Raw genomic sequence first — 10172 nt, forward strand, 5'->3', positions numbered from 1 at the left:
CTTATGTACGGGTTGGAAAGTCTTTATTTTATGTGCAAACTCAGGTGTCACCCAGTAAGCAAACTGGGAAGGCCACCCTTGTAAACACTTTTGCCACAGTGTTACGGTGCGAGATTTTGGGCACCGGAACGTGTGGTGCGCTCTAGCCTTTTAGAGGTAAGAATAACACTTCTGCCAAAGTGTTACGGTGCAAGATTTTGGGCACCGAAACGTGTGGCACGCTCTAGTCTTTTGGCGGAAAGAATGCTACCCTCGTACGGAAGTTGGGATTGTGAGCATGAGGCAACACAAGTGGGTAATTAAATCTTAGGAGCACTCATGTTTATTTGGGCGACGGAGTGTAGGTGGTCGGGGCTTGTGACGGCTGATACTTCAAGGCGGACACAAGCGAGTTCGAACAAAGAGTTCTTAGTGTATCAAGTTAGTGTGGAGAGGAGCAATTATGCAAGTAAGACACAATATTTATAAAAGTATTAACAACAAACAAGCATAAAAATAAGACAACAATTGGTAGAAGACTTAAGATTTTATTGAATCATTCACCATCTAAAGAGCTTAAAGTAGTACATGCATAGAATCCCTAATGAACACTGAATTGACAGTAACATAATAATAGGACCTAAGGTCTAGAAAACGTGAAGTAAACTCTAGAAAAGCATCTAAACATCCCCCCAACTTAAGCTGTCGACGACATCGTCAATTTACAAGAATTACAATCAAAATTTGAAAATTCTAATCTTTCTGGAGTCTCTAGTGCGCCATTGATGCGACTTGCTTGTTGAATCTGTAGGAGTTTATAGGTACAAAAATCATAATTTCACGAATCATATTCATAAGCACCTAAACCAAGATCGCATGCATAACACACAAGACATATAATCATACCTTTGAAGCGTGATCTCCATGAATTTATTTGATCGGCAAATTTGGGAGAGAATAGAGCCCTAAGTGTTGCTCCTCTACTTAGTTCGCGGGATTTGAACTAGCCGTACACCAACACTAGATTGGTCGAGTGAAGGGGAAAACCATGATCACCACCTTTAACGCACAACCGACCAACGCATGAACCACCACTGGCATCGAGGAGAAGGAGAGAGCAGAGAGAGAGAGAGAGAGAGAGAGAGAGAGAGAGAGAGAGAGAGAGAGAGAGAGAGAGAGAGAGAGAGAGAGAGAGATAGAGAGAAAGAGTTTGAGATGGGTTGGTTTCATGTTCACTAATTAGGGGTTTGATTCAACTGATCATGAATTGTTATGTTCTACCCTAGGCACCTAGTTTATATATAATCATATTATAATTGGACTAGGTTACGAAGCCCAAAACCCTCCAAACCCACTCCTATGGTTGGCAACCTAGAGTGATGTACAGTCCTCATTATCTAATGCTCGTCTAGGCCATTTGTGTGACCTTATAAGATCTATCAAATTGGGCTTTGACCTATTTTACTAGCCCAAAGATCGTTTGTACCTCTAGCTATGATATAACGACGACCCAAATGAACAAACTTAATTATCTCCATAATTTGATTTATTTTAATATCTAGTAATTGAACTTGACAAAGACATAAATCCTTCAAAATCCTCGTTGACTCTGAATCTGGATCTTCGTTGTTGCAGAGGAGCTTATCTCCGGGGTGGCTCTTCTCTAACAACTTATTGTGAGCTTCATCTTTGAGTTTCATCCTAGGAGCCGAATCTTGTGGATGGTCCCTCTTGGGTATCCATTCTCTTTGTGATCCCCTACACGCGACCTCTGTGGTTAGCTTGACCACTGTACTCTCTTTCTCTTGGGAGTTTCCTCTTTTGTGTCTCTAGGCTCTTCACTGCTCGCTTCGAGTAGTGTTTCCGATTCTTGTGTTCGGCGGGGGCGTATCTTCGATGTTGCCAACTCATTGGGCTTCATCTTCCACTTCTCACGGTCTCTAGTGTGAGCTTATTTCTTCGATGTTGCCTCCTTCTCTGGCTCCATCACTCGCGTTGTCGATAAATATCAGACTTTTGGTTCTTCCTCAGGTGCTACCAATTCTCATAGGTTTCATTAGGTAGATGAAACCCATCTTGCATATGGGTTCCTTATAGGTGCTTGTCTTTTTGTTTTTCCTTTTCTCCTTTAGGGCCTCTTGTACGGACATGGATGACAATCTCATCTAGATCTTGTCAAGCTAATCTTTATGCTTTCACTCCCACCATTTGTGTGAGCCTGGATAAAGTATGTAATTCAATAACCTTATGTTTGCTAAGGAAGTGCCAGCCTTGAAGTTTTTGATTGTGCGAGGGGGCCGATGTAGATTTCTGAGCATCACCTCCTCTACTTCTTCTTTGGTCTTTATCAACGGTGTTGGACGATACTTGAGAGCTGATCTCTGAACCCTTTGGAGAGCTTAGAGCCGAGCTATTGTAGCGTGTCGACGTCCCCCTTGAATTATTTTCGAATATGCAGAACTTCTCGACTGAGTAGTCCATTAATCTCCCAGCAACACACATGGCAGCAGCGAGGGTGTCAATCTTCTGCCTTAAAATTGCTCAATGCGCCCCTTCCTTTAACCTAATGACAAAGTTGAACACATGATCTTTCTTATTCATGTCTGTGATGTCCAACATTATCGCCGAGTATTCCTTCACATAGCCACGAAGAGAGCCCTTCTAGCGGCACTCTTGCAACTTCATCCGAGTAACAAAGTCTGTATTGTCGAGGTAGAATTGTTCTTTGAGTTCCTCTTTGAACTCCGCTTATGTATCAATCTTTTTCCTTCCTATTTCGATGTCTGCATGCTTGGTGCACACCAAAGTTTAGCACCTTCGGATATGTACATGATGGAAGTATTGCTCCATGTCGAAGATGAAGTTTTCAACTTCTTTTGCATCTCTAGCGCCACTGTAGTTGCGAGGTTTGGGCGCCTTGATCTTTATCGCACCAACCCCTTTGCGTCTGTGCCCACAGTGCGCATTAAGGTAGCACATTTCTCAAGTGCTTCATCAGCTTGTTCTTAAGCAAAGTTCAATTGCTCATGGAGAGCATCTCTATCTTCCATCAATTTCACAATTTGCTCGGCTTGCTCATGTACAATGACTTGGAGCTGGGACCATTCGTCCGCATTTGTCTCGAGCCAACCAAGCCTTTCTTCTATGAATTCCATCTTTGTTTATGTAATACCTCGTATTTTTATATGTATTTTAATTAAAATAAGTATTTTGAGGAGTATTTAATTAAATTGAATTGTTTTATTTAAAGTATTTTAATTATTCATTTTAATGAGTTCAGAAAAATTTTATAAAAAGGAAAGTTTAATTAAATAATTATTTTATTTAAGTTGTGGTTTAATTTAAGAAAGTTTTATTTTAGTAAATTTTTATTAGGGAAGGGATTAGGAAAGATTAAAAAAAGGAAATTTTAGGGAGAAGGCTTTCTAGAGGAGGGGTGTAAATATTCTACACTTGAGGAAAATCAAACTTTGCCTAGAGTGGAGAAAACCCAAGGTAACTTCTCTCCCTTTTCTCTTTATTTTTATTTTTCTTTCTCTTTTTCCCCTTCCCCTTCTCGGCACCCCCTCGCTCACCGCCGACCACCAGCAGCAGCAGGTGGCCGCTGGCCGCCAGTAGCGTTAGCCGCCGGCAGCAGGCAACCACCGGCACTGGCAGCAGCCACCACGCCTGCTGCTGGAATTTAATACTCTTCTTAAAAAAAAATTTTAAAACTTTGTTTTAAAAATTAGTTTAATCATGATCTAATTATTAATTACGAGTTTTGTGATTTGATTTATGATGTTTAATTATGAGTATTATGTTAATTAACTTTTAGATTTTATCTTTAATTGAAAAGCCCTAATTTTTGAAACCTTAGGTTCTTGAATTATGAATTTTTGAGGGATTATGATGTATAATGGTTTAAACCTTTGATCAAAGTGTTTTAAGGCTTAATTACAACAAGTTTTCATAAAAATGTAATGCTGGAATTTTCGGTAATGCATTAAAAATCAAGTTTCTTTAAGGAATTTCAATAGCCCGTTAATTGGGATTAAAGTATGATGTTTTAAATATAATTTCAGCTTATTTTAATTAAATTGTGAGGGGTTTTATAATAGTATATATTGATGGAAATTTGTGTAGAGAGGATTTTAATACTCTTCTATGATTTTAAATTGTAGGAGATTTCGAAGTGAGTGATTTTTAATTAGTCGTGGCGATTTTAAGATTGTATACAAGGTACGTTTGCGTACTTGGCATAATTTATTGATGTAATAGCATGCTAAATGTGTTTAATTGATTACAAGTAGTATCATGCTAGATTTGCAATGGAAATTATGATTTGGTTGTTGTTGGTGATTGAATTATGAAGCATGATTTATTTGTGATGGATTAATGGATGGAAAATTATAGTTTGAAATATTGTTTATGAACCACACATTTATTTATGGCATGATAGAGAGCATGTTTAATTATACTAAATGTTTAATTTGGTTTGGAGTATTAAAAGAGAATTTTATGATGGTTCATATAATATTATTGATGCATTAAGCATGGGAAAGGAGCTATGTAAGTGTCTATGTACACGATGAATAAATTATAAGTTGGTGCCTTAGTGCACTTAAGGTGTTTTTAACACTGAGGGATAAGATTTGTGGCGCTTAATGCGTTTAAGGTGTCATTGGCACCGAGGTAGAAATAAAAAGGGTTCAACGTTAAACTTTATGTGGTCACTAAGCTAATTATTCAAGAATTAAATTGGTATATTTGATTGTTTGAATAATTATTGTTGATTGAATGGTGATGGTTTGAGAGTCATCACCAAGTTTAATAATCTGTAAATAACATAAAGTGAAAGAGATTACGCACCGACTAAGGGTGGAGACTAGGTTGTTGGACTAATCTTCCCTAGGCCAAACAAAATTTGTAATCACTCAACACACCCTTATAACTAGCATAGGAGTAAGTTGTGGGTCGAACCACTAGGTATGGGAGGTGAATGCTAATGCTAAAGCTAAGCTATTTCGAAGAAGTGAAGTAAGGTGTGTGTACTCTAAACAACTAAGGAAACGAGATTAAAACCAAATATATCAAACACTAGGGCTTAGGATCCACATATACATGCAATGGATACAACTAATTGGGATTAGAATTGACTAAGTCGAGTGTTGCGAGGGAAAATCAATTAATCAATCAAGAGAGTATGGTAGGCTAATCTCCTAGAGATCAAACTAGCACCAACTACGAGAGACTCTAGCTAGGAAATTTACAGACCAACTCAGTCGACAAATACAAGCCACAAACCAATGGTCCGTATCTATGTGAACTTACAATGAAATCTAGTGCAACGATCAAAGTTAGCTACTCTTCAATCAATTACACACATGCACATAATCAATCAACCAATTTAATCACTACATCAACTCCATCAATTTTAGGGATGACAATGGGGCGGGTTGGATGCGGATTATGGTACCTCCATACCCATACCCGCCTAAAAATCTTATACCCATCCCCGCCCCACCACCCGTGGCGGGTACAATATCCACATCCATCCTCGCCCCACATGGTACAAGATAGGATCCATCTCTGCCCCGTTACCCACTTGGATATCCATACCCACCTCATACCCGTCCCAAAATCGTCCCAAAACCATTGCCATGATGTTATATTGTTTCACATTAATAACAATTATATCAAATTAGGTTAAATTTTTTTGGGAATTTTACTATTTAAGCTTATTGGGCTATGAAGTTTCATAAATTCTAAACTCTTCTAAAGGAAATATGGTGCAGCTATAAGGTGAGTAATACGGGACGGGGCGGTTCTACTCCAAAATCCATACCCGCCCCATCACCTAATGGCGGGTACACATTTTATACCCATCCCTGCCCCATCACCCGCCAAATCTCCCTCCATCCCCGCCCCACTTGGGCGGGGATGGGGCGGGTCTCCCATTTAATCCGACCCACTGCCATCCCTAATCATTTTCCCCTAATTAGTATCAATCCATTACTCATATATGCTTCACCATTCTTCCAGCAAGAAAACTACTCACAATCCATGGAAATCAAGATCAAAACTAAGCTAAACAACAAATTCATCATCATCATATCAATCAAACTAATTCAATCACAAATTCAATCAAACTTGAACAATCAACAAAACAATTGAAATCAAAAGCTAAAGACTGCATTAAAGTAAAAGAAATCCTTACAAACTTGCTTCAAATCAATGGAGAAAATGCTTAGAATCATCAATCTTCAATCATCAATCATCAATCAAGAACTTCTCTCTCTACAACCTAGAGTTTCTCTCTCTACAAAATGATCTCAAGTTTCTATTCTAATTCTTTTCTAAAAAAACTTCCTCTAGAAATAGAAGAAAAGTCTATATATAGTTAAACTAACAAAGAGAAATCAGTAAGATTGTCCAAATAAACCCGTACAGGCCCGACTATCTTCAAGGGGGAGCGGGGCCGCGCAAAACTGGGTACAACACAGATACCCTGAGAGGCGCGACCGCGTCATGGTCGTGCGCGCTCGCGCTTGGAAGCAGAGCTGCCTCCTTCACCTTTGACTTGCTCTTCTTGGTGCGCTCCACTTGATGATGTTGATGAACACAGAAGAAGGCATTCTTCAAATAGCCTCCACAGTGGGTTCAACACCAAGAGTGGTGTACCCACTGCTTGCATGCACGAGCTAGAAGACTTGGACTATACACTCCTTCAAACTTGAACTTCAAATGGTAGGCATGAGGCATCTCAAATGATGTAAAACTTAGGAAGGAGACTCGGGAATCCTCAGATTATGATCATAATCTGAAAAATGAACGAAAATAAGAAAATAAAAGAGAAAATAACAAAATAAACCAAGAAATGCATAAAAATAGAATTTCAACTAAGAAAATGCAAACTAAGGAAATAAAGAGTAAAACTAAGGAAAAACTAAAGAAAAGAGCTATAAAATAGCATGAATTCCATCCTAAAGAGAACCAAATGAGTGCCATAAATGACGCTCATCAAATTCCCCCAAGCTAAACTTTTACTCGTCCTCGAGCAAAACAAAGAAAGAAAGAATAAGGATGAAAGACTTATTTAAAAAGAAAAAGAAAGACATAAGATGGGAATATACACTAAGACTCACTAACGTAGGAATCACGGTAGCTACAACAAGCCCTTTAAACCCCAAAGTCTCCTATGAGGACGAGTGAGGTCTCGTAAAGGTTTCCAAAGAGCTTAACCTATAACTCTCCACCAACATATATAAGGCAAACCACAAAAAGTAAAACAAAAAGAAAGAAAAGCAAAATCGAAACCATTACTAATTGGACTTTACAAAATGACTACACTTCAAATGAATAAACAACTTTCTTAAGAAAATAGGGGTATGCACGTTCTAAGATATCCGAGGTTGATTGAAACATAGAATATGCTAAGCGTAGAGAAATAATTATCACAATCCACCTTCATCCATTTCGATCTTACCGCGTTCTCCCTATAGTCTCAAATCTCCCTCCAATGAGAATCTTAATAGCTCCTCGAAGGAGCCGGAAAAGAACATATTTTTGGGCTACTCGACGTCTTGACTTTTCACCTCCTCTCTTTAGGCTTTAACTCATAATTCCCTCCCTTGAAATGTGACTCAACCTCTAGGTCAAAAGGTCTTTCCCAATGGTTGTAACGTAAGGACACAAAGGGTGAGGGTAGGCTTAAAATTTTAAAATTTGGCGGTATTACTAATTAGTGAAGCAAAGGGTGATCAAACCTTCTCCTCATAACCAAGCAATCGCCAAACAAAAACAAACTAACACCCCCAAGCTTATTCAAAGCTATAACCACAATCATATATACAAAAAGCGTAAATGCTTCTCCCCCAAGCTTAAAGGAAGCATTGTCCTCAATGCTTGAAAAGGGGAAAAGAATCACATCAAAATATTTTTGAATTTTCTCATTTTAACTTTTTTGTTTTTGTTTTTGTTGTTTTCATTATTCTCAAAGCAATTGTCCTCGCCTCTTTTAACAATGGACAACTCTTACAACTTTGCATTTATTATGTCCTTGCCTTATTTAACTTTGGACGACTTTTTCCAACATTCATATGCCATTATTCACAATATATACACAAGACAAGCTTGTTTACAAAAGGAACCAATATCCATACTTATATACCACAATATCCAATGAAAGTGATCATTTGCTTCAAAAAAAAAAAAAAATGGAACAAAAAGAAACGAAAGGCTCAAAATTCTAAAGATGTGGCTTGAAAAGAAGGAAAATACTAAAATGGTTAACAATTAGGCAAATGTAAACCCAAAAACTTAAAATAAAGAATATTATCAAAAAATTACCACCCCGAAAAGATGCCATTGTCCTCCCTAGATGGCTCTGTATTGTGTTTGAGAATTATGAGTCAAGATTCAAGATTAGGTCCGCAATGATCAAGGATCCATGCCGCTCATGCAAATAAATGTTGAAGGCTTGAAAAATGATGGACCTCACATGGATGTAGAAAAAACCCACTATAGGTGTCAAATTCACTATAAGTGTAGGGAATATTTCAAGCATTACCCCAAACTTGAACCCCACTGTGATCATACACTTAAGCATGGTGGCGTCCACAGGGAAGGAAGTTAGAGCAAAAGAGACGCCAACTAGTTTTAGGAACTTGTAAACCGCTCACAGGGGTGAAGGTTACACCCCTTAACGATCCATGAGATCGTCAACTCCAATAGGTCGGGAACCATGACTGGTGTTCGAGGTGAGGGTACGAATCCAATCTAAAAGAGATTAAACCCGCCCTATAAAATAGGCCTCTAATTTTTTCTACTCGTATTCATGTGCGCTTTCTAACTAACATGCAAACAATAGGTTTTCCTTAAACCTGTTTAATCTATGTTGGTTGAATATTAATGCACAAACACAACTATTATTGGCGATCACTTAAATTATAATCATATTAACCCTAAACAAGATTATTAATTATCTTATTAAGCGTGAAATTCCCTTTAAACATGCATAAAAGGTGTGGTCAAGCAATAACAATAGCAAGCAATAACAATAGCAATTATCAAGCAACATAATAATCATCATGATAATAATAATAATCGTCATGATGATAATAATAATCATCATCATAATAATAATAAACAATCACGTTAAAGCATAATGATCAATAGCAAGATCCTAGGAATGATACTAACAAGATTGATAACAAACCCTAGCATGTTACTAAACATTAAAGATCAATTAGCCCTAATATGATACTAACATGCTATTAAGAAAGAAAATAGGAAGCATCATCATAAACATACTTGATATTTTGAATTTTTAGTTATTACCCTAAACATGATACTAGGAAGCAATTAAACATCCTAACATGATACTAGGAATCAAAATAATAATCTAAGCATGATTTCTATATCAAAATATCAATTAAACAATTAAAGTACTTACTTAATTGCTTCGTACCTCTTTCTAATAACAAAATACACACGTTAGTAACTTCAAGGAAAATAATAAAATTAAAGAATTAAATTAAATAATTGAAAAAGAGATTTGGGATCAAACCCTCAGAAATATCAAACATTTCACTTCTAGGGCGAAGGCAACTTCGAATTTGGCTAGGTGTGTCTAGATCTTGTAAATGCGGAATTTTGTTTGTAAAAAGTTGGTTTAGAAAGAGAGAGAGAGAATCAAGAAATTCTTGTTGAGAGTTGGTGATTAAAAACGGAGGTCTAAGGGCACTATTTATTATGAAAATAGTTCGGATATGATAAAAACGAATCAGAGTTTGAATAGGAATAAAACATGGCGTTGTCGCTGCAACAGCCAGGGTCTATCGCCGTGCGACAGCCTAACGTTCGGCGCTGCAGGAGATTTTTCCACACGTTTTCTATAAAGTTAAATCGTAAAAGTCCGTATGAGGGGTAAAATCGTAATTTTACTTGAAACTCTTCTTTTATTCCAAATAAAACTCATAAAACTTAATCATCAATCCCAATCCCATTAGGATTCAAAAGAACCTTCTAGAAGATTCTAGAAGACTATAATCAATCCTAATTGCATTAGGAATAATAATTCATAATAGGCCCTCTTCTAGATCATTGGGCCGCATATATAAATCAAACTTGGCCCAGTTTAGTAATTTGACCATAACTTTCTCATTATTCATCGGAATTGGGTTTATAATATATCGTTGGAAAGCTCTTTT

The sequence above is a fragment of the Chenopodium quinoa genome, unplaced genomic scaffold (genome assembly GCF_001683475.1).
Source record: "Chenopodium quinoa cultivar QQ74 unplaced genomic scaffold, ASM168347v1, whole genome shotgun sequence".
Taxonomy (NCBI): domain Eukaryota; kingdom Viridiplantae; phylum Streptophyta; class Magnoliopsida; order Caryophyllales; family Amaranthaceae; genus Chenopodium; species Chenopodium quinoa.